General features: G+C 46.3%; 2 protein-coding genes and 1 long non-coding RNA gene across 21 annotated transcripts in view; all 3 read right to left on the bottom strand.

The window, feature by feature from the left end:
* LOC149324568 (uncharacterized) overlaps positions 1-2,353 on the bottom strand; it is a 49,585-nt gene extending 47,232 nt beyond the window's left edge. The window contains exon 1 of the mRNA XM_089565421.1: positions 2,270-2,353. The gene's annotated coding sequence lies outside the window, so the exon portion shown is untranslated. The remainder of the gene's footprint in view (positions 1-2,269) is intronic.
* LOC149324567 (uncharacterized) overlaps positions 1-25,047 on the bottom strand; it is a 259,754-nt gene that overhangs the window by 166,936 nt on the left and 67,771 nt on the right. For 2 of the 19 annotated variants that reach the window (XM_089565385.1, XM_089565386.1), the window contains 2 exons: positions 24,833-25,038; positions 18,933-19,193 (listed from right to left, as the gene is read on the bottom strand). The exons of 16 other annotated variants lie outside the window; for them this stretch is intronic. The gene's annotated coding sequence lies outside the window, so the exon portion shown is untranslated. Of the gene's footprint in view, positions 1-18,932; positions 19,194-24,832; positions 25,039-25,047 lie in introns of those variants that run through there. One more of the 19 variants, XM_089565384.1, reaches the window with a different exon arrangement.
* Positions 7,630-12,228, bottom strand: LOC149324570 (uncharacterized). Its single transcript, XR_016286824.1, has 3 exons — positions 12,018-12,228; positions 9,936-10,041; positions 7,630-7,732 (listed from the first exon to the last, which is right to left on the bottom strand). It is a non-coding gene; the product is annotated as an uncharacterized LOC149324570 (long non-coding RNA).

Raw genomic sequence — 25,047 nt, forward strand, 5'->3', positions numbered from 1 at the left:
GATTCGGCGCTAAAAATGTATGCACTGACATGCGCATAGAATCAAACATGGCAAGTATTTTTGTATAATGTGCACATAGAAGCCTAGAAAATCTGGGAACAAAATGTCTGCAGTTGCCAGTCGTTCTACAGAAATTTGTGTGGTTTTTTTGCATGCTTGGTACGCTACACAGAATTTTCGGGGCGAAAGAGTGCAGCCGCTTGGGGTCGAGAAGCAATGAGCGAAAATACAGCAGCGGAACGACGACAACAAGAAGGAAAAAGCTAACACATGCGCACACTACCAACTATTTATAGGAAGAAAAGGGGCAGATTTATAAGCCACACTCACAAAGTAACAATACTCTATCGCTCTCAGCACAGTCATTAGGAAGTAATCTGCAAATGAAAAGGCGAAATTCAAATCGCAGAACGCTTCTTCTAACTTGCACTTAAAGCACTAGCTTATAGCGTACGTTTGAAAAGAGAAAAAGATAAGCACTATCAATATCAGTAAAATAAAAAAAGCGACAACACCACCTTGGTTTGAGTAACGGATGCCAAAAAAGGAATACGGAATTCTGGGTGGTGATAGTCTTCATAGAAACATTTCCACCTTTACTTGTTACTGACGGGACTGAGAGCGATAGAGCTTTGGTACATGGTGAGTGAGGGCTATATATATGACCCTTTTTCTTCATTCAACAGTTGGAAGTGTGCGCAAGTGTTCTTTTTCTTTCTTGCATTTTCAGACATGTACCAACTCACCCCACATCTCGTCACTCTGTAGAGCCGGAGTTATTAGATTTTTTGCCACTGACGAAAACTCACCAATTGCTGTTTAGTTACGTGGTGTTTGCTTGTGACAAAGACAGATGACAAAAGTTGGCGATGTGCACGAAAGCTGAACACCGTCTTAATAATGATGATGATGAAATGTTATGGCGCAAGGGCGCAAGTGGTGTTAAAGACCCATTTCCCAAGCATTTCACCATAAAAAATCTCTGGACAAGGCAGCGGAAAACTTGTACCCTTTGAATTACCAAGGGGTACCAGGTGACACTGGGGATCGCACCCCGCACCTCCGAAATGCCACGTGGATGCTCAAACGACATGGCCACCGTAGGGGGTCCTGAAATTTTTTCTTCGACGTGGCTCGAACACAGCAGCTCACACAAATGATGACTGAATGCGAATTGGACCAAACTGAGCCCGACAATCTTTGCCGAACTCTCAGAAATAAAGCTAATGCAAAAGAGAACGTGAACGTATCAACGGGTTATTCCCAGACAGCATTTTAAGCTTCTCTTCAGGCAAGAAGTCAGCTCTAAACTGTCCAGTGAGATGTACATGAGACACTTCGTGTTTTATAGCTCAGCGTAGTAGCTAGACCCGTACCCCTCAAATCCACTAAGGCTCTCCGGTGCGCTGCGAAGCTGTCCGCCGAGTACCACCATAATTTCTCCTCTATACAGCGCGACCGCTGCTTTGCTATGAACTCGCCGGCATCGGCTATGGCGGTGGTGTAACAGCTTTCGAATATTGTTCAGAAGTTTGTGTAATATATGGCTGCGAGAAATTCGTACGTGATTGCTTTTGCTTGGGTAAGGAATGAAGTAGTTGATGTGAGTCTCCGCATTTCTCAACCCGTGGGTGAGGATACGGCCGGTTGAAAACCGGCGCGTTAGGTACCAACAGCGCTACCCACCAGTCGCTACGTTCAATCAGAGGTGTACACCAGCAAGTTTAACAGTTTAACGAAGAAGGGTCATGCATGTCAGGTGTTCTAGTTTCACAACGCTTGGTGATTCGATTTATGGGGCAAAACTGCGTTAGAAGCACAACTTTCGTTTATGTATCGAGTTGCTGAAAATATGAAAATTACTTTTGGCTCTTAACCACAGAAAGTTCCGTGCGAGCCTAACCGAAAATATGCCCGCAGTATACGAATCGAAAAGCCGAACTGATGCTGAAACCTTCAGTGTTTTGTGCTAAACGCCGTAAGCTGGCAGCAGTTCACAAAGAATGAAGAGGGGTAAAACCATGTTAATCTGTAGAAACAATGTCACTGCCGGGATCCATTGTCTGAAAAGTTCGTTGAAAGGGTACAGCGTCACGGTGAGCAAGAAGCACGCAGATGGAACGAGGTAGTTTCGCCAGAACTGAGCAGGAACGGCACCCTCACATGTCAGAAATGTTTACTCCATCCTCTTATTCGGAAATACAGAAATTTGATTCTCGATCCTCCTTGCACCCGATTAAAGGCTGCTGCAATACTAAAACATACTCACCCACTGAGTGGATTGTGGAACAAGCGCGCTGTATGGGTACGGCTGTACCTGTCGCGGAAAAGCCATCAGAGCGCCTACGACGAGATTCATCAGATGGTCCGTGCCTGCGAAAAGACAAGCCGGAATTTCAGGATTATAGGCACCCCTACTGCAGTCACACTGATTCGAAGTTCGCACGCTTTCACGCGTTCTCGAAATAAGAAAGGACACCCCTCTGAGTGCAGTTATGACACCAAAAACAGGGCAATGCGTTAACCACCTACCCGGTGCGGAGTTTTCGTCACCAGAACAAGATCTAGATCGCGCATAGCCCCAACCTAGTCTGCTGAATTACCCCACTCCTGGTTTGTGTGAGCGATCAGCACACCTCTCTCTACCGCGCACTGGTCTCTCTATAACACACTGGTCAATGTGATGTCAGTCTGATTCCATACGATCTGGAATGTCTGTAAAAATAATAATCAAAGGTGACTTTTTTCCCCTTCAACTCCAATCAGTGGCCTCTGTGTGGCTTAGACGCAATTATTCTTTCACATAAACGCTCCTTCGCAGTGTTCCCTGGATGTTGCAGCAAACGGCGCTTTTTATCCTGAGGAGTACTGCACTCAATCTCTCCTGAACTTCCCGTCAGCAAAACAATCCCGTAAAGGGCTACATTGGACATTATGTGGCGATGGTATCTCTCCTGTCCTCCGGTCGTACATAAGAGAAACGACGGGCACAGCAGTAACCCCGTGTTTCCTGCTTTCAATATACAAGACTTCAGTTTTTACTTCCTGGATGAACCACTTATTCAATACCACTTGTTGCAACAAGCTATTACGGCAGCCGGCGAAGACCGGGTGTCGCATCCTTTCTGAATGAAGTGGTAACTTCTCACGAGCACTTAACCGCACCATCCTCAACTGTGTATCATGAAATGAAATGAAATCTTTATTTGCCATCAAATACACATGGGGGGAATTGTAGAAAAAAAGCTGTTTTTGGACAGCTTTACGGATCCACAATCCCTTATTTCAGCAGAGTGGCGGCCTCACATAACATATTCTTGATATCCAGACACATACATACATATTTAATATGATACAGATAAGTATTCACAGTAAACGAAAACAGAAAACAACAGCAAGGTTAGATAACATTACATAGAAACCAAATACATCTGCTGGAGGTCCTTGTAGGTGCCGTGAAGAGGTCAGAACGGAACGAATTATAATAATTCAAAAGCGTTGGTATTGTGTACCTAAGGCACTGTTTCCCGTAACTTGAACGTGACATCGGTACTGACCAATCCTCGAAGTGTTTTGTAAGGTAACTTCGAGTTGTGTCCTGTGATTGGGATAGGTTACGTATATTGTTGATATTCCTGTGGATTTCCTGTTTATATAGATGACTTAAACGATATCTATAGAGATTGTGAGCTGGAATTACTCCAGAGTTACTAAAGAAAGTTAATGTGGAAGCAGTATAAGCATTATATGCAGCTCTCTGAACAACAAACTTGAAAACTCAGTCGGAGATCGCTCCCCTCTCACTCACACCAAGCCAACTCCAGATGCAGCAATAAGGCTGCGGCTGCGATGATCGGTGCAGACAAGCCGACATCCACAGCTCGATGTGCGTTGCCACATCCAAAACGCCAGGGGTGCCCTGCGAAGGTGGAGCATACAATCAGGTGCTTGGCGAAGCATCAATAACGTGCCAAATAGCACCATCTGTTTTTATTTAAACATTGGAGACGAGTTGCCTAGCGGTCCCTGGTTGGATTTTTTCCAACATATCCTCACGATAAGAAGAGAAACATCTAGTGATCACACGAATCTGCAAGGTCTCTAAATAAGTGCATGATCGAGGCTTTAAGTATAAAAAGACTATTGACACAAGATGTGCGCGCTGAGACACAATATCTCACACGGAAAGTACGTTGGTACAATGTGCCCACAGAAGCCTTGAAAATCTGAAAAAAAAACCTTTGAGTTTCAGCAATTTGTGGGGTTATTTTGAGTTCCGGGTGTGTTACAGTGAATGTATTAGGTGGTAGGGCACAGCCCTATCGGGTACAGCAAGATTGGCTGAAAATTCTGCGCCGCTAGCACAACACAAGAAAGAAACAATGAACACATGCGCGCACTACTAACTGTTTATTAGAAGTAAAAGAGTATATTTGAAACCCTTTATTCAGCATGTATATGTACGCTGTATCGCTCTCAGCCCCAGTCAGTACCAAGTAATCTGCAAATGACAAGGCTTAACGTAAATTTCAGAATGCTTCTTGCACTTAAAGCTCTTAAAGAAACACTTGAAAAAAAAAAAATGTTTCAATGACAGTGTCTGACAATCACAGCAAAAGCAGTGTCATGCATCTGAAGGGAAAGCAGTCATCACCTTAAACGCAAAAGCTGAACAAAAAAAGTAAAATTTCGGTGGAATTTCTTTGGAGGAGAAATTCGAGGCCCGTGTACTGTGCGATGTCAGTGCACGTTAAAGAACCCCAGGTGGTCGAAATTTCCGGAGCCCTCCACTACGGCGTCTCTCATAGCCTTAGTCTCTTTGGGACGTTAAACCCCATAAACCAAACCAAACCAAATACATCGCAACAAATAGTAACATATGAAAAAATACTGCCACACAGGTTCGGGCGTAGGAGCCCAAATAAGGAAGACTTATTGTTGGTTGTACAGGCCTCTATAAAAACTTTCCCACTTGTTACAGCCTGGGCTGAGAGCGATGGAGAGCTTTTACACAGTGTGTGAGATTAAAAATGTGCTCCTTTTAATAATCATTTGATAGTGTGTGCTTGTGCTGTCACTTTCGTTCTTGTGTTGGCGTCGTTACGGTGCAGTATTTTCAGTCATGCATCAAGTCGCCCCCCACCCGTCATTCTGTAGACCAGGAACTATTTCATTTTTTAACCCCGGATGAAAACCCACCCATCGCTCTAGAGTTACGAGGCGTTTTCTGCCGACACTCACAGATGACACAAGCGGGCGATTTGCACGAAGTCTGAAATTCGTCTTCATGATGATGATGATAATTTTCGTGGTGCAAGGGAATCTGTGTCCAAAGAGCGCCACGGCACAATGTTTTACTTTTACTCAAGGTGAGGTGAAAGACCTATTTCCCAAGCATTTCACCATAAAAAAGCTCAACACCAGGCAGGGAAAGCTTGTACTCATTGTATCACCGGTGAATACCCGGTGGCTCCGGGTATCGCACCCGGCACCTCCCGCATCCGAGGCCCATGCTCAAATGACTAAGCCACCGCTGCGGTCTTGAAATTCGTCTTCGGGCCGACTCACAAATAGAACGGCTCGCGCAAGTGGTGATTGAACGGAATTGGATCAAACTGTGCACGATGATCTTTGCTGAACTCTCAGAAATAAAGCTCATGCAAAAATTATGTGTATGACTCCAGTAGGGTATTCCCCGATAGCATTCTAAGCGTCTTTTGAGGAAGGAAGTTAGCTCTCGTGGGCCCAGTGAATCCACTTGAGGCACTTCCTCTTTGATAGCTCTGCGTAGTAGCTAGCCCTGAATCCCTCACATCCACTACTTTTGACGCGCTTCGAAGCTGTCCGCCGAATAGCGTTGCATTTTCTCCTGCATCTAACCCAGGCGCTGCGTTCCAGTTCCACTAGTGTAGTCATTAAATTTCTCTTCGGCACGGCTCACAAATTCAACGGCTCACGCAAATGATTATTGAAGTGAATTGGCCAAACTGATTCCGGCAACCTTCGCTGAATGGTGAGAAATAAATCTGATACAAAAATTAGGACGCCCACTTGAGACACTTCGTGTTTAACACTGTGCGTAGTACGTAGCCTTGCACTCCTCACATCCACTAAGGCTTGCTGACGTGCTTCGAAGCTTTCTGCTGAGTAGCGTCACATTTTCTTCTCCATCAAAGGCAGGAGTTGCATTCCGGTGAACCCGCCGGCATGTCCTGTGCCAGTGGCGTGACAGCTCTCGAATAGCGTAGCATAAACTATGGCTGCGCGCAATCCGCACGTGCGTGCTTTTGTCTCCATAAGGAAATTTAGTTGATGTGCGTGTGCGCACTTCGCACATGGTGGGTCCAGGAACGGTCATTTTATTTTCCGAGTAGGCTGACTGCCTGCTACGCAGGCCTGAACGTCCAAATTATTTTCTCTAACCATTCATGCGGCGCTGACAGGATCAATGCGAAGGTGTGTGTCGTGGTGGTGATAACCGCGCAAGCGCGGTTGAAATTTGGCGCGTTAAATGCCAATAGCACTAACCATTAGTCGCCACGTGCATCTAGAGGCTTAGGCCAGCAAGTTTAAAGGTGCACGGAAGAGGAATCCGAACTTGTCTTTTTGCCACGGGAACTCGATCTACACGTTCCGAGCTTTTTTAGAAACTTCGATTTATTGCCCTGTGTGGCCGATTTTCATAATTATATCGAATTAACGTCCGGCTCCCGCCTTTTTTTTTTCAATTCTCCCTCGTACGATGGGCGGAGTCGACCAACGCGTGGAGTGCCTTTCACCCAGTCCCGTGGCGGCTTGCCGCTCTGCCATCGACGGAGTAATACGTAGTAGTCCGTAGTAGGAAATAGTCCGCGCCGATTTTTATTTCTGCGGGCTTATTTTGGGGCTTTATTATCTGCGAATGAAACTATTTGTTCATGGAAGCCTAAAAAAGAAAATAAAGCGAAAGCAAAGCCTCCACGGAGCTGGCTGAAAGGCACTTCACGCGTTGGACGACTCCGCCCACCGTACGAGGGAGAATTAAAAAAATAAAGGCGGGAGCAGGACGTTAATTCGATTTAATTAGAGAAATCGGCTACACAGGGCAATAAGTCGCAGTTTCTAAGAATGCTAGGAACGTGTAGATTGAGTTCCCGCGGCAAAAAGACAAGTTCAGAATCCTCTTCAGTGCACCTTTAACAGTTTAGCAAAAAGGTTCATGCACGTGAGGTGTTTCATTTTTACAACGCTTGGTGCTTCGATTAATGGGTAAAAGCTGCGATAAGAGCAATACTTTCATTTATGTATCCTTGTGCTGAAAATACAAAAAATTATTTTTCTCTCTTCCCCCCCCCCCCAAAATTTCCGTGGAAGCCTAACCGAAAAGACGCCCGGAATGTACCAATCGAAAGACCATATTCATGCTGGCATCTTCAGAGTTTTGTGCTAAAGGCTGTAAGCTTGTAGCACTTCACAAAGAATGAAGACGGGCAAAACCATGTTAATGTGTAGAAATAATGTCACTGCCCTTATCCAAAGCCTGGAGATTTCTTCCAAAGGAAACAGCGCCGCGCTGACCAAGAAGCGTGCAGAAGGAATTTAATTATCAATTCCCCCCAAGGCTGCTGCTTGGTTAAGACTACTCACCCGCTAACTGGACAGTGTTGTTGGCGCGCCATCTGGGCAGCCGCCTATAGGCATCGCCCTAAAGCCATCACAGCGCCTGCGACTAGAACCGTCAAACTGGTGTTGCCTGCGAAAAGACAAGGTGTTTTAGGATGACAGACACCTCTACTGCAGTACTGCAATCACACTGAATCGTAAGTTTGCACGCACTCACGCGTTTTCGAAATAAGAAAGGACACCCATCTCATTGCTTGTTTACCTGTCGATATACGATGTCCCTGTATCCGAGACTGCAAAGGGAGCAGTTACGATATCAACTACGGGGCAACATGTTAACCACCTACTAGGCGATGGGTTTTGTCCCCAGAACAAGATCTAGACCGGCATTGCACCCAATGCAACGGCTGGGGAATCATCCCATTGCAGATCTATAATTGTGTCAGCATGTCTGTCGACTCTATGTCCTCTCCATCTGATAAGGCTCTATCGCTGAGCGCGATAGAGGCTTGTTACAATTGTGAGTGAGGTTTATAAATACGTGCCCTTTTCTTCCCATAAACAGGTGGTAGTACGTGCCTGTGTAATCTTTGTGTTTCTTGTTTTGTCACTGTTGCGCTGCAGTATTTTCAGGCATGCACCAACTCGCCCCACACCCCGTCATTCTGTAGAGCAGGAAGGATCTGAGTTTTCACCGCGGATGTAAACTCAACCATCCCCGTTGGGTTACGTGGTGTTTGCAGCTTACACCGAATGACTACACAAGCGGGCAATATGCACGAAAGCTGGACTCTGTCTTCATGATGCTGATGACACATTTCTAAAGCGCAAGGACATCTGCGGCCGACGAGCACCGTGGCACAGGTTTTTTTTCCTTTAACCGAGGCGGGGTGAAAGGCCCATTTGCCAAGAACTTCGCCCTAACAAAGCCGATCACCAGGCCAGGGAAAGCTTGTACCCATTGTATAACCTGTGGGTGCCCGGCAGCACTGGAGACAGCACCCCGTTCCTCCCGCGTGAGAGGCGGATGTTCAAACAACTACGCCTCCGCTGTGGTCTTGAAATTTCACTTCGGCACGGCTCAAACACAGCGGCTCACGCCAATGATGACTGAACGCGAATTGGACCAAACTGAGCCCGACAATCTTTGCTGAACGCTCAGAAATAAAGCTTGTACAAAACTTAGGTGAACGACTCCGGTAGTGTATTCCCTGATGCATTCCAAGCGTCTTTTCAGGTAAGAAGTTAGCTCTCGAGGGTCCAGTGACATGGACTTGCGACACTTCGGGTTTAATAGCCCTGCGTAGTAGCTACCCCGACACCGCTCACATCTCCACTAATGCTCTCTGACGCGCTGCGAGTAGTGCCACAATTTCTTCTCCATCCAATGCGGGTGCTGAGTTGCGGTGAAGCCACCATTTTTTATGCTGGTGGCGTAAAAGCTTTTGAATTATGTCCACGAGTCTGTGTAAGATACGGCTACGGGTAATTCGTACGTGAGTGCTTTTGCTTAAATAAGGAATGAAATATTTGATTTGTATGTCCGCATTCCGCAGCTAGTGGATAAGACAACGGCCATTTTACATGCGCAATAAGCTGACAGCTTGCTACGCAGGCCTGAACTTCTGATGTATTTTCGCTAACCATTCAAGCGACGCTGACTGGACAAATGCGAATGTGAGCGCCGTGGTGGCCATAACCGCGTACCCCGGTTGAAATGTGGCTCGTTCGATACCTACAGCAATGTCCACTAGTCGCCACGTTCATCCAGAGGGTTATACCAGCAAGTTTAACAGTGTAACGAAAAAGGGCCATGAATGTCAGGTGTTCTATTTTCACAACGCTTGGCGCTTCAATTTATGTAACAATGCTGAATTAGGAACAAGGCTTTCATTTATGTACCCCTTGATGAAAATACAAAAATTAAATTTCCCTCTTCCCGGCAGACATTTACTTGGAAGACTAACCGAAAATACTCCCAGAATATACCAATCGAAAGGCCGAAATCATGCTGGAATCTTAAGTGCATTATACTAGGCGTAGTAAGCTTCTAGCACTTCAGAAATAATGAGATGGGGATAGAAGAGAGTTATTCTGCAGAAATAACGTCACTGCCCTCTATCCATTGTCTGAAAATTTCGTTCAAAGGGAATAGAGTCACGATCAGAAGAAGAGTGCAGATGGAAGAAGTGAGCGTCGCCAGAACTGAGCCAGAATGGTGCCTTATATTTCACAAATATTTACACCAGCCACTTATTCGGAAATGGAGAAATTTGATTCACGATGCTCCCTGCGACCAAAGCGGGGCTGTTGCTATACTAAAAACTACTCACCCCTTGTCTGGATTGTGGAACTGCCGCGCCGTCTGGGCACATGGCTGTACCTTTCGCCTGAAAGCCATCACAGCGCCTACGACGTGACCCGCCAAACGGATGCCGTCTGCGAGAAGACAAGGCGGAGTTATAGGATTACAGGCACCTCTGCAGCAGTACTGCCATCACACTGAATCGTAAGTCAGCACGCATTCACGCGCATTCGAAATAAGAAATTAGACCCCGCAGTTATGACACCAACTACAAAGAAATAGGTTAACTACCTATGTGGTGCGGAGTTTTCGTCACCAGAACAAGATCTAGATCGCGCATAGCACCCAACCTACCGGCTGGGGATACCCCGCTTCCGATTCATGTAAGCAGTCAGCACAGCTCTCTGTACAACGGACTAGTTTCTCAAAAACGCACTGGTGAGTGTGATGTACGTGCCACCTCAACTCCATAAGAATCACAACAGAAATGTTGCGACCATGATGTTAAATGCACATTTGCTGAACGATAAGGGAAGCGAACGGTGGGACCGCTATGTGGGACCGCTCCTTGGAATGACGAAATCATATTGAAATGCAGCATGACCACCTCTTTCCTAGCAAACTCTATACGCTTGTGAATGGCGCCCCGCACACCGCATTGCGTTGGCCACAGAGCGGTGCAAAGGCAAAGTAGAGGTTAGACAAGAGAGAAGAACACGGACGGAGTCTCCAAGTTCAGAAGCATGTTCCGAATAAAAAATTCTAAAAGCTTCTTGCGAACTCCGCAATACAACTATTCATATGCTTTGCGAAGAAACCGCGATGAAACCGCCAACTACCGGTTGTTGATAACACGCCAGTTCTAAGTGGGATCACAAGTGGAAACTCGGTAAGAATGACCTGATCTTATTCTTAACTTTGGCATGTTATCTAGAATGCTAAAACATTGGATTTGATGAGATCAGAACCATTCGAGGACAAAACGAACAACGGACCTTCCTCTTTTCCAAGTTCGTTTGGTTCGGTTTATGGGTGTTTAACGGCCCTAAGCGATTCAGGCTAGAGGGACGCCGAAGTGAAGGGCTCCAGAAATTTCTACCACCAGGGGTTCTTTAACGTGAATAGACATCGGACAACACACGGACCTTTAGAATTTCGTCTCCATCGAAATTTCCACCGCCGCGGCCGCGTTAGCACACGCGTACCATAGCCACTCCGCCACCGCGGACTGGCTTGCTGTTTTCTTCACGTGGCCGCCATCAGTGCAGCCCAAGGGAAACAATGCTACATGCAATTTCACTTTATATGGTTAGCGGAGAGCAGCAAAAGAAAATGCAACGAATACACATAATTCGATCAAAAGAAAGAGGACTAGTTTCACTCTTTTTGTTGCTGTGCCTGGAATTGAGGGTGAGTAAATCTGGCGGTTCACTTGCCACTGTCCTGATCATATTTTCTAATAACACACAGTTCAGTTTCAGTTACGCATCAGGGAGGCTGTTGTACATTCGGAAATGTTAAGTTCTATTGAAATTCAGAAGACAGGCTCATGCCTGCCTCCCGTCACTGAATTCTTTTTGTTATGTCCCGGTGCTTCTGAAGCGCCAATTACTTACTCCATGCATGTAGCGTTGGAAACTACATTTTCCGAAGCCCAAGGAGGAGTAAAAAACAATAGAATACTGGTATCTAAAAAATCTCTCTTGCGTAAAGTCTGACACATAGATCACTAACACAAGAAGTCCCGTATTTTGATACCAAAAGCGCTTCCACTATTTCCAGAGTTAGTCTCGGTCACCGAACAGAACGATCGTTCTAGAAAGTAACGGAGAGCGTTCCTTTTCCCACTTTGTGTTGCTGTAGTTTCAACAATGTGGTACCTAATTGCTTGAGGTATCACTCCTAACAAGGCCACTCGCATGTTCAATAATCCACACGTTAAGACACCGTGCACATTGTGTGTCTTAACAAACCGTCTAGTTGCGAGTGAACGCTTTGTTACCCCCTTTGTGACTGTCTCTAGCGATTGCGTTAGTTACAATTAATGTTTACCAACTTGCTCAATTATCTGCCCTGACGAAAATGGCTGATGCGAGCGTTCTTGCCTCACCGGCTGCATCGGTGATGAAGTGCGACCACACCCCGCACTTGGTGGATGACGACTGTCCATCGCGCGCTGTCCTCATCGGCGACTTGCTCGCGCAGTGGATTCTCGCCGATTCCAGCCTGGCCCGGCTGTCTGCACGAAGAGAGTTTGCCGCGACAAGTCCTGCTGTACGCTGCTCAGCCGATCGGCCTTGGTGCGCATAAACACACGCGAACTGTCATGTTTTGGAAGCAGAACAGCGGCGCGCGGTAATGTCCATCGTCATATCACGTGACACTTTACACACATAGAAATAATTGCGGGCGCTGTATGCTACCTCGCCAACATCGTTGAAGACATGAATGGAAAGTGTGCTCTGGGTACCACTTTTCTAACTCAGTACGCACTTATATGAACATGAAGGCGCAGCACGTACAGTATTATTTTCATGGCAAGTATTTTCTTTGTTATAGCTTAATACGATCGCAGCTATTTGCAGGAGCACCCCACAAGGATATAGGCTGTTTGGTTTAAGCACACCTTAGGCAATACGCTATCACTGTGCTTTTGTTTAAATGGGCGCCTCGAAACTGCCACACACGACGCCAATACGAGAGCGACACTCAACGCGAGTTCACTACTTTTTGTTGAGACAAAATGATTATTCAGGAAAACACAAGAAAATATTGCGCCATCAATATTACCTTCTTTATTACGGCGACTCTAGTTGTGGACTATTTTTTTAGGGCCCAAACGTTTTCGGTGCATATAAGCCTCAGTAATATGGAAATTGAACAATGGTCGCGGTAAAAATGGCCAAGGGCCAATTTGGTCGATATGCTTTTCTCGACAGTGGCAATGAGATATCTTTAGTACGGAACACCAGCAAAATGCAGTGGGAAATTGTCAATTTTATTAATAATAGCCCATTTTTTGGACGTTCATCTCTAGCGCTCGTACCGTGATTCTTGGGCGCTCATTAGCGTCAGTCGTATTGGATGACTGACTGCGAATATTACGCTCTCTAGAGCTCCTGCTACGTTAAGGACTGACTGAGTACAGATATCACTTAGCAGTGCGTGCGGTGTGGAAAGACGCAGAGCAGACATGGCATCACGCGTTTGATTATGCAGCAACACAATATTTCAATCATAAATACTTCAGGGACAATGCATACTGAGTTCCCAAACATTGGTTGAACTTCCTCGTCACTCCTGGTCAGTATACAGAAAAGAATACCTATATATATTTGTAATTTTTAATGATTTTTGCTTCGTTTATTCTTTCCAATTTCTTACCTCTTGACTTGCCAATCTTAAAAAATTGCAATATATGATACGCAAGGTCCTTTTGCCTTCAAAATGCACCCTTGTTAAAAAATTTTATTTTTGGTATGTTGTGAAATTAATGGAAAAAAATTGAAAACTACATTCGCAGCTTATTGAGAGAATAGGAATTATTACAGGAAAACGGGCGCACATCGAGCCTTGCCGGAGCCGAGTGTTGTTGAAGAACAGTCTCATGAAGAAACGATGTTGAAATGAACAAAACAGAACAAACGTGCTTGAGGTACTGTTGGTGATTTCCAGAAAGAAAAAGACTAAACTAAAGACTTTGTATCTTTCACTGGCAGTGAGTTTTACGCAAACGTTTGGCGTAGGGCAGAAGCAGAAATCCTGCAGGCGATATACCAATCTCTGGGTTTCGCATTTTACGCCCGTTGGCGTAAACGCTGTCCCTCTGTGTCAACAATTATGTGAGCACAGATGTGCAGAGCTGCTCGGGCAGTGCGCTCGCAGGCAGCGTCTTAAGCTTATAACATGTACGCTAGATTCGCAGCACGTTTTCAGGCTTTTACTGGCACCTGGCTATGTGCGGCGTTCGAGAGGCTGCTATGTGCGGCGTTCGAGAGGCGTTTCGCAGCGTTTGGAGGGGCTTAAGGTATCTTACAGTCAGCGTTGTCCCTTCGGCGGACGCGGTTGTTGCGACGGGCGTCTTTTCATGCAATCTTTCTTCTCACATCTTTCAACTCTCTTCTGTCTGCATGTGGCAGCGAGTGTGACTAAGCCCTAGCCAGTGGGCAGGCCCGTGCAATTTCCCTTCCATCCTTCCTACAGCCACAACAACAACAACACAGCAACAAGGGTTTGGGGTGTCTTACGGCATCATCTCCTACCCGATGACGCCAAAGATTGCGCTATGCGAGAGGCAGGGCGCTTGAGTGTGTGGCCACGTACTCTCCCAACCCTCCTCGCGCGCACTCCAAAGACGAAGTGAACGCAAGCCACGAGCTGGTGGTTGTCACGTGATTACGGAACGAGCCACGGGTGGGTCGTTGTGGGACGGGCGTATCATGGCTATGCTGCTGAAGACATCTCTTCTGAAATCCTTTCGTGCCTTGCATTTTTCTTAAGCTGTGTATACGATGCAGCTCACCTAATGACGAACAATTATTCAATCATCGCGGTTTTCTCTGCAAGTTGCTTTCTGTAATGCACGAAGGGATCGAGGGCAGCTGTAAGGGTATCTTCAGATAGCAAGAAGAAGGAATTCGCAGTACACAGATCGCAAAAGTTGTTTCAAACGACATTTGCATTTTGTATATGGCAAACGCGAGTGTTGCAGAAATGGAGCTTGGAAGAAACATTTTTAATAACTTCGAGTATGCCTACATTTTCGTCATGGTTATTTAGCAAGCGTATGTGAATCTTCAATACGATTTTGTTTTTTGCAGCGTTGCTTGTTAATGCCGCAGTTTAAAGAGTTAATACGAACCACTCGCTTTATGTACAGCTTTGGTCGTGAACCAATGCATTCGTATTAATGAGAGACGACTGTTTTCTAGGGATCTAAAAAAGAAAAAAATGTGACCCCCCCTTCTTCTCTGCTTATTCGCTAGGAAAGTTTTTTTAAACAATTCATTATAACTCGTGAAATCACGACCCACCAGGAGCAAGTCATCATAGTGCAGCAATGAAAGGGAATGGTTCCATCGATTAGTTTCAGCGATCTATGCGAAAAAATAGTCAGCCCCACTGCAGGTTTTCAAAGAACAACCGGCGGCGGTTACATTCGAGTTTAATTTTTTGGCTGTTATTTTAAATTTCTTAATGAATGTAGCCTTTTTCTCATTAAGATGTGGTAAACGACCAATACAGGTTAACTCCAGTTTTGCCTTCATTGTATCCGTATCCTGCGTAGGAATATTACATTGTTCTTGCAGGCATAAATATGCCTAGTTGTAATGTATCAACATACTTTCGAATAAAAGCCATCCTCACCCCTGCTTGTCGGTTGTGACGGTCAGGCCGACCTCTGGCACCCACGCAACGGACACACTTCAGACGGTGCAGCTCACCCCGCCTGCCCGTCATTCAGGGAGCTGGTTTGCGACCAGCTCCTGTGAGCAAAGTGCAATGCACAAATGGCGCAAGTATACTTCACAAAATATCTTCGTTACGCCAAAAGGGTGCTTGAAAAACAACGACAAACAAATACTGGAAGAATACCCTCAGGGATACTGGAAGGGGCATTCCTTTGGTTACGGCCAAAGAGCATGTATTTTTAACTTGTAAGCTCTGATATGACATCCCTTCAAGCCCTTTCATTTTGACTGACCGCGACAGGCATCGTCATCTTCATCATCATGATCAGCCTAACAACGCTCACTGCAGAGCAAAGACTACCATGTCTCTCCAATTAACCTTTTTTTCTGCCAGCCGCGGCCACCGTATCCCCGCAAACTTCTTATCTCATCCGCCCACCTAACTTTCTGCTGCCCCATGCTACGCTTGCCTTCTCTTGAAATCATTCCGTTACATTGATGAGGACTATCGGTTATCTTGCCTTCGCATTACATGCCCTGCCCAAACCTGCGTTATTTTCCTCACCCGCACCCACCGCTTCCTATCTGTCAACGCTATACCTATCATTTTTCCGTCCATAGCTCGCTGTGTAGTCCTTAAGCTGAACTCTCTTCGTTAGCCTCCATGTTTGTGCCCGATAGGGGAGTACCGATAAGATACAGCTGCTGTTTAGTTTTCTTTTGAGGGATATTGGTAAACTGACATTCATGATATCATGCGAGGTTTTCCATTCTCCAGAAAACATGGCGTGCACACTATAAAAACATATTGAATAAATCATGGCCCTTTGCGCTGCGAATCAACGGTCTAATTCAGGTGATAACCTAAAAGAGTGCTCAATATTTCGATCAATTTGAATTTTTGTCTACGTACGCCATATGAGGAATTTCTTTCGTGATTAAATCGGTGCTGCCGTTTCCCTGCGCTACGAGTTTTCCCACAAGCGTTTACAAGACTTGGAGATACATTACTGAGGGCCGACTATCTGTCTTAACCTCTTGAAAATCACTGGTATATGGTAAAGAGGGCAAAACGCTTGACTAAAACGCTTGTTTAGAACACATTCTGGCCGTGTTTCGGGCTGAATTCGTGAAAACTAGGGATAACATCTGTTTGAAAATGGTCTGGATGTAAGCACGGGCAGTTAACCTCACCGGATTTTGTCAACATTTTTTTGCCTTCCTGGATTTTAGAGCTGTGGAACATAGTTCGACTCATTCTAGACATGTGTTCTGATCTGTAGATTCGGCTAGTTGGTGTAGATTCATAATGGTGGTTTAACAGCGCAGACAGACACAGACGAAGAAAGAGTCAAGACACACACACAAGCGCTGAACTTAAAACTGATTTTTTATTACGAAGAAGCACGTTATAATAAAGACAAACCAAAAATTAGCGCTGATGCGAACGTCAACAAACTCCTAGTGCTGATAAAAGGTAAAACCGCTTTCATATATGAAAGCTGAAGCCTTTCATATTATCTGAAAAGAAAAAGGGTGCGTGAGTGCGCCATCCGTCATATTATCTCGTCGAGAAATGAATATGCAACATTGTGGGTAGCGGTTCGGCGGATGTACACGTGCTTTTAAAGCGGTTTTACTTTTTACCAGCACTAGGAGTTTGTTCACTTCCGCATGTGTTCTGTTTTTTTCGCGTGTGTATATTGTGACGTGCTTCTTCCTGATAAAAAATCTGTTGTAAGTTCAGCGCTGGTGTGTGTGTCTTGTCTCTTTCCTGGTCTGTGTCTGTCTGCGCTGTTGAAGCATCATTATGAATGTGTTTTGAGCTCTGCACGAAGCGTCTCACTTACTACAAGATAGCGCGCTCTAGCAGGTGAGCAATATGTGGAATATTTATGTGCAATTCAATTTTGGATACTATCTGAGGTGCAAAGGCGCATTGCATATGAAGCATTTTTAATTTTTCAACTTTCAGCTAACATGGCCGCTGGATTAAAGCAAACTGTTCCCGTAGAAAACCACTTACTTGGCCACTTCAGGCCCACCCACACACCTTCACGAGGTGAGCTTTGCTCATATTAGAAAAAAAAATGTACCAGTGAAAAGTAATGTAAATTTGAGCTCGGATACACTGGTAGAATCCTTTGTGGCACAGGCTGTCTTCGCTTCTCCATATCTTTTAAATGCACATTTATAACTAGGATACTCAAGCTCACCCTCACCAAATTTTTTCACTTTGAATTAGTGTTGACCCGTGCTGGCGCGCGCGACGCATACGTCCTAGAAACGTCCCAGACGACACAGAAAGCGCCCTGGGCTGCCGCTGTCACGGGCTGCTCAGTGGCTGGTCCATCTGTAGGAAAGAAAACCGGGGTTACATTGGCACAACTGACCCAATAACCACTGGCATTCTCTTGGACGTCCCATCGACGTCCTAAACGTCCACAGGACGTCCAAGGAAGTTTCAGTGCTCATTGAGAACTGAATTTGGTGTTAGCAGTTCATGTCTGGTAAAGGGAACCCATGGTAATTAAGGGTGAGGACTAGTGGAAACTATGAAACTAAGTGGGCAGTCGTTTCAGAGGCCAAAAACATACGTTTCGGAATTCGTATTTTAGCATTAGGCACTGTGTGCGAAGGAACGAGACCTCATACTCACTTCAACGACGAGTTCCCTGAGGAGGAGAAAGCTCTGACAAACAGCAAATATACCAAAACAAGGCGCCGGTGTCCGAAACTTCACTTGGTTACAAGATCGAAGAAAGGTGAATTCTTTACCTGGAATCTCTGAAAAAGAAGAAGCGGAGGATTGAGCAATAAATACTACAACTCTCAGTTTCACAGAAGAGATAAACGAAATATACCCCAACAAAGTGCATTATCTGCGGGAGGTGATATGATACGACCAGAGACTAGTTTTGCGGGAGGTTCGTTTCAGCGTGAATTTCACCGATCTGATGCTGAGGGCTTTCCGAAGACGAAAGCATATTGTAATCTATTGCTCCAGGTTACATTAAGACGCTTTTAATGTGGGGCCGCTTCTACCATCTCTGTTTGCTACTACCTCCTATGCACTTCAGTTCATGCCAACTTGCCCACATTCCTGCAGCGCCCGCCAAGATAAGAGCAGCGATGTCTAGCGCGTTTTAAGGCTCTCTTGCAATGCACAGAAGGACATGGAATTTTTCCTAGGCTTACAGTCAAGCAGTTTTCGTGCTTTATCTATAAACATTCATAATTGCACCTAGAGTCATAAGAGGCATCCCTCTGGCGCCACCGTCTATACCTGAGTAATGTATAGGGCAGGCACAATCAACGAAGACTAGCCACTGCTTATTAGCTAACGTCGCAATTCTTGGCCCGAAGAAGCTTCCACTCAACCAGTAGAAGTTTTCCATTTGTTAAGGATGTATCGCCAAAGAGCTCGAACAAATCACGCTCGTGCTTCGCTCTCTAAACTTAAGAGGAGAAAAAATTCATTGCTGCAGGTGAACATATTCTTGAATGCAACAGTGCCAGAAAGGCGATCTGTTTGCCCTTTGCCCACTCTCTCCGTGACATGCGTCTTCTAGAGCTCAAGTAGAGAATAAAGCGGACAGACAGTGCACGCAAATCCAGACCCGCGAAAATGCCTGAGCTTCAGATCCCTACACAAAATTAGTCAGTCGCGATACTCAAGTTAAACAAATCACCAAAGCGGCATGAAGCATCGGAATAACGAAAGAGCTGGACGTCGGAAAGAGCTCACCTGGTCAAAGTAGTGTGACAAGTGCTACAGGACTCGCTGCCGCCGGAAAGTTGGCAATTACGCGATGCAGGTATGCCACACGACCCAATGGCCATCGACCGCGGGATCAGCTCCGTGATGCTGACACCTGCATGATTATGCGGAGCATCAATAGGCGTGCCCATCACGGCCCAGTCAAGGGTGTGCGTTAAAGATAAGCAGTGCTTCCTTGCTTATCAATGCTTGTCAGATTATTCGCTTTCCGATGGGAGCCATTGCGCAGTCACTTATTGAACAGGCAGGTGGAAGTTAGCGATTGGTCGCTCGGGAACAGCAACCTGGCTCGCACAAGGCCCATCGCTGGCAGCACCTTCCATTGCAGGGCAGTGGCGCATCGCTTAACGGCTTTACCACTGCGCCAGAGGAGTACGAGGACTCCCAGTGATGTATGAATACAATGTAGGGAACGACCTGCATATATGCGAACAAACCCATTAAGCTATTGCATCTTCCCCTTAAGGCAGTGCTTTATTGTCCACGCCAATTTTGTCTTATCTCTACAATCTTATCTTTGTATAGTTCAAGCCAATTAAGGATGAGCTATAAGCTCGGGCATGCCGCTAGAATCGGTTGAGCTCAATAGCGCCACAGGGCGGACTACGCAAAACGGCTCTCGCCGTGAAAGTCCTGGCGTTGGAGGCAACCCCTTCAGGTGGAAGGTTGACACTGCGCAGCATTTATTTGCTTCGGTCTTACCGCTGAGGTAGTCACTGCGAGGAAAACCTTCCTTCCCTCGCCCCCACCTTTTGTGAGGTTTCGAGCAGTTTAATCGAAATCTTTGAAGCTTTCGGCCTGATACATGTCGCATTCAGCAGGTATGAATGAATGAGAAAAGAAGTTAACAAAAAATTCCTCAAAGCGGCCAATCTGGATAACTCACCAAGGAGCACGTATCTTTACAACCTACACCCTCTTCTTCATACAATTGTTCGTTGCACTGCAGTGCATATAACTGTACTGCTAAAGTGCTACGGTAATTTTTTTAGAGGCCCGTGTACTGTGCGATGTGAGTGCACGTTAATGAACCCCACGTGGTCGAAACTTCCAGAGCCCTTCGGTACGGCATCCGTCATAGCCTGAGTCGCTCTGGGACCTTAAACCAAAATAAACCAATATTCTACACACGACGAGAAGACGCAAAAACTCTAAACGTAGTAGAGTGTCGGTTCCCGGACATGAGGGGAATTGGGGTCAATGTGGCAGGAGACAAGTTAGCTCGAGGGTACGTCAAGCGAGCAGACTCAACACTTTGCACCACGGGAACCTTTGACCAGTTACCCCACGTACTCAGATATACTCGATCATTACAGGGGTCAGCGGAAACGATCCCCAGCCCCACACAAAAGGCTCGCCAAAGAGGAGGCAGTAGACTGGCGCAGACTACAAACCGGTACCAGCCCACAGCTGCACGAACTACACAAGATTTTCCCTACACAATATGCAGACGAATGTCCATGGTGTGCAGGTGAAGCTACACTTGAGCATGTCACATGGACCTGCCCTAGTGCAGACTCAGAGCAAAGAATAAACCAGCCGAGTGTGATGCAGCGGGAGCACTCGCTGGCCAGCGAGGACACGATGCACGATGGCACGATGGCAGCACTCAAGTGCGGCATCCTGGACCAAGGATCGACCACGACGCCCAGTGACCCGTAAGGGTCAAGAACACTTTAATATCTATCAACAATAAAGCTTTATCAACAATAAAAAATCGGTGGTCCCGGGTTCGAACCCCGGACCAGGACGAATTTTTCTTTAACTGCGAAGTTTCTGAGAAAGCTGTATAGCTTTCCTTTGTAGCCGTTTGGCTGCGCTCTGCTGGATGCCAATGAGTAATTGCTCCCTTATTACAAATCTACTCCACCTTGGGGGATTCCCCTAAACATTTGACCAACACTGTTCCCACTTCGAGTTATTGATCAATTCGCTCTCGCCCTACCATAAGCTTGCAGTCCCGGTTAGCTCAACTGGTAAAGCGACTGCTCCGGTGAAGCGGTGGTCCCGGGTTCGAACTCCGGACCAGGACGAATTTTTCTTTAACTGCAAAGTTTCTGAGAAAGCTGTATAGCTTTCCTTTGTAGCCGTTTGGCTGCGCTCTGGTGGATGCCAATGAGTAATTACTCCCTTATTACAAATCTACTCCACCTTGGGGGATTCCCCTAAACATTTGACCAAAGTTTTTTCCATCCATCCAACCATCCATCCAACAAAATTTTCGTCCTGGCTTGAAGCTGCTAAACGGCAACCAGTTCAGGAGCAACAGTTACTCTTGGCTGCCGGCCACGAAATGGTGGGTGACTGAAAACCAACGTGTATATGCCCTCCTTACGCGCCATTCTTCTTAGCTTCAACTGGAAGAGTCAAATCGCAGCTCAGTCGGCTTACGATAAACGATGACTTAAGTTCGGCATGTAGGCTTCTGCAATAACTCTTGCAATTACTCGTGGCGACGCTTCCACATTTGTTCACTACAAAACACCGCACGGTTTTGCAGCCATTTGGTTTGAAAGGAATCGTGTAATGAGTGGATGGATTCATTTACAATAGAGAACATGTGTGGATGAACATTGTAATAGGCTGCCTAAATGCGAGATGCTGTGCCAAAAGTGGAACGGAGTAAATCAATCCAGTTATCAACTTTTTACATCAGTTTGCAGGTAAGTTAGACACGTGAACTCTGCAGCATTCGTTCAGTCGTTTCTTGCAAGCATTGTCAGGATCGTCAGATGTTCATAGAAATCACTGCGCTGCTTTAAAAATACCTGTAGGTGCCGCAGTTTACACTGTAAGCTTAGTTGCTAGCCTCCGTTGTTTCTTTAACTTTGAAGGCATAACGAAAAAAAAAATTCCACCAACACTGCCTGTGTTCGACATAAGAGTTCTAGCTCTGGGAGCTTCAAGTGTTGACATCGGTGTGCTCAGCAAACGTGGAGAAGACTGAATCCAAACATCCGCGGATGTTTGCTTTCCGGAAACCAACATCCCTTCTAATACACAAACAGCGCCATCTACCTCATGGATTTTCACTACTAATTTACAGCCACATTTGCTATATCTGGTTTATTCCCTCGGTGTATCAGTTATATTTTACAAACGCGCGCATCACGCCAAGCCCAGAACATGCTATGATGGAGGAAATAGGCGAATTGTGTAGCGTTGGAGTGGCATTTTGTGTCCGCCCACCGCACTGCTTTCTGCGTATTTCGACTTCTAATACATATTTTTCAGTGAAAGTGTTCCTCGGGAAAGCATGTAAAACGTCACCAGCCGCAATCGTACGGATCAGGGCGTGACAGCGCAACAAGTAGTTTGCTTTTGCATAACACTGTGGCTTATGAAAGTTTTCCATTCGGCAGAAATGTCTTATTTGGTATGACGTTACGCTAACCTATCATCAGTATGTAGCCTTAGTGTTCCCTTCTGTTGTCCCTTTAACATGAAGCGATTGCAACGGCATAAAGAGAATAAAATTCCAGACTATTGTGTTACACTCATTGCGACTGGTATCACCACTGCCTACCAGCTCTTCTATCGGCGATATATCGCAGGGATAAACGTTCAATAATTTTTTCATGTATTTTCTGGCAACAGTTAAATCACAGGACGCGGTGCAAAGTGCGTGCGAGTGAAGTTGGCCGCTCCAGTTTTTCAGGATCTTGAGTCATGCACGATGTGGTCTTGAACGTTACAGCCGCAGACGTCCGGCTCGTAGAATAATTCTCTATGGCCCAGCCTCGTTTCTATGTGGTCGTCTCTTTCTCTGGACCATGTAAAATTTGATGCACGAGAACAGGTAATTAGCTTCACTGTGCCACGCACCTTTCTTTAAAGGGGCTTAGGGTGCGGGAGCGCTGCAAAGCTAAAATATGACAAGGAAAAACGCAGGATGCTGATAGGTTTATTTCCGAGCAATGGGAATATCTTCCCCTAATCTCATCCCCGAAGTATGATACGTAAGCTAAAACGGACAGCCACAGGCACGAACAAGAGGTGAAGCCCAGAAGCAAACACTACATATTGTCACCGACAAATGGTTGAAGAAACAGACCAGGTTCTAAGCAGACGAGGTGGGCGTGCCAGCCAGCAGGCAGCTCGAGCGAGGAAGAAGACGTTCTTCGAGCACCTGGACTGCCCAAGGCTTGGCAAGTCCCTGCTTAAACAGTTCGGCCGCGGTACGGCGCCACTGATTGGTCGGACGGTGGCATTGCTCCCCCTCTCTGAAGGGCACCGACTCGGTGCCGCAGCAATGGGCAGCACGAAGATAAGGGACGCCGGATGTGTCCGGCGGCAGCTGTAGACACGCCTGAAGCGCTAGCGGGCGTGGTATGGCTTCATCCGTGCGACATGGACAACATCGGAGGTCACCGTCTGACCAATCAGTGGCGATATACTTCTTGGAATTACTGATCTTTTATAAGCAGATTACACAGACACAATAAGGCGGCGCTCCTCAATGTAAAACTTATCATTGCCTGTCATAACAACACGGCTTGAAAATTTACACTGGTAGTGAGCTTGCTGCATCTGCGCAGGCCATCAACTCCGCCACCATCAGGCACCTCTCTCGATCGGCTTCCACAGTGTCTTAAGGGCTGTTCACTCTCTCTATAGAACCCGCCAGCAATCACTTGGAGTGACCAGCCTACACTGCTTGCTTGCCACGAACGACTGGTACCTTCGGTGGGTGGGTGCCACTGACGAAAGAGAGGCAGAGAATTCTATAAGCTCAAATGTTTCTTGAAAACTAAGTAAGCATATTTTAAAAAATGAGTCATAACAGCAGCAGAACTCTATTCTGTTTTTAAACATACAGAGCAGAAACTGGTAATAAAGAGCATGCTTTTACTGAAACGAGTATTCATACGCTATGAAATCCTGAACATAAACATATAGCCGTCGACGCCACCTGCAATGGACAATTCTATTAGCGGCTGTTCCGTATAAATCTTCTGGCTGTTAACAGCAGTACCCGTCGCGGAAGATCAATGGTTAGAGCGCTCGGCTACTGAGCAGGTGTATACATAAGTGTGTATGTATAAGGAAAGTTCGAACGCGACCATGGCGGCCCCGTTTCTATGAAGGCGAAGCAAAAAATTCCCCCATGTGCTGTAGGGTGTGAGTGAACTTTAAGCGATCCCCAGATGGTAGAAATTCTTTTAGCGCGCACCACTATTGCCCCCATTTTTCTTTTTTTTTCCTTTCAATTGCACCTTCCTCCCTTTCCTCAGGGCGCGGTTGATGTCATGTTCACCTTTCTCGGGAAAAAATTGTGAATATTAAAAAAATGTAAGCTACTGATTGTAAAAGCACCCTGTGAAGATATGCTGCGGGTAGCCCATCAACGGCTTGTATATTTGCTGGGTCGCGTTTTTCTGCCTGTAATATTCGCCCCCGGACCTCCTGGAGCAAAGGGACGTCATGCAACTCTCGATTTCCCCAAGTTGCGCAGAGTGTTTATTTGCGGTTTGCCGCAACCCCGGCTGTGTCACTTCCTGGGGCTCTCAAATGTGCCGCGAACCCTCTGCTAGCACGCGTTGGTCGAATTCCACTCCATCCAGACGCGACAGGCGAATTCAACAGGTAGCGAATTCAAGGCTACGAGGCATGGTAGCGACGCAAATACTTTCGCATAATGCGCACCAATATGCGCAGAGCCTCATACTGGCTTACTGAACGAGCGGGAGTAATTATGCATTGGCTGAGTGAGAAGTTGACACGCATGCGTACCTTGGGTGTTGAGTCGGACCAGAACCTCCCACTCGAAGGCGGCCACTACGTGGGGCCTTCATGGCAGCCAAGATCATGAACCCTTAACCTGCAGCGTCACCACACACGTGACGGGTGACGACGACTGCCCGTCTCTCGGAGTCTCTGATGGCTTCTCCGGCTCCGCATGGATGCGGGGACATGCTTCACATATCTGGCCCAGGCGTCTGCAGAAA

The sequence above is a fragment of the Amblyomma mixtum genome, unplaced genomic scaffold (assembly GCF_055824585.1).
Source record: "Amblyomma mixtum isolate Tamu unplaced genomic scaffold, ASM5582458v1 scaffold_23, whole genome shotgun sequence".
Taxonomy (NCBI): Eukaryota; Metazoa; Arthropoda; class Arachnida; order Ixodida; family Ixodidae; genus Amblyomma; species Amblyomma mixtum.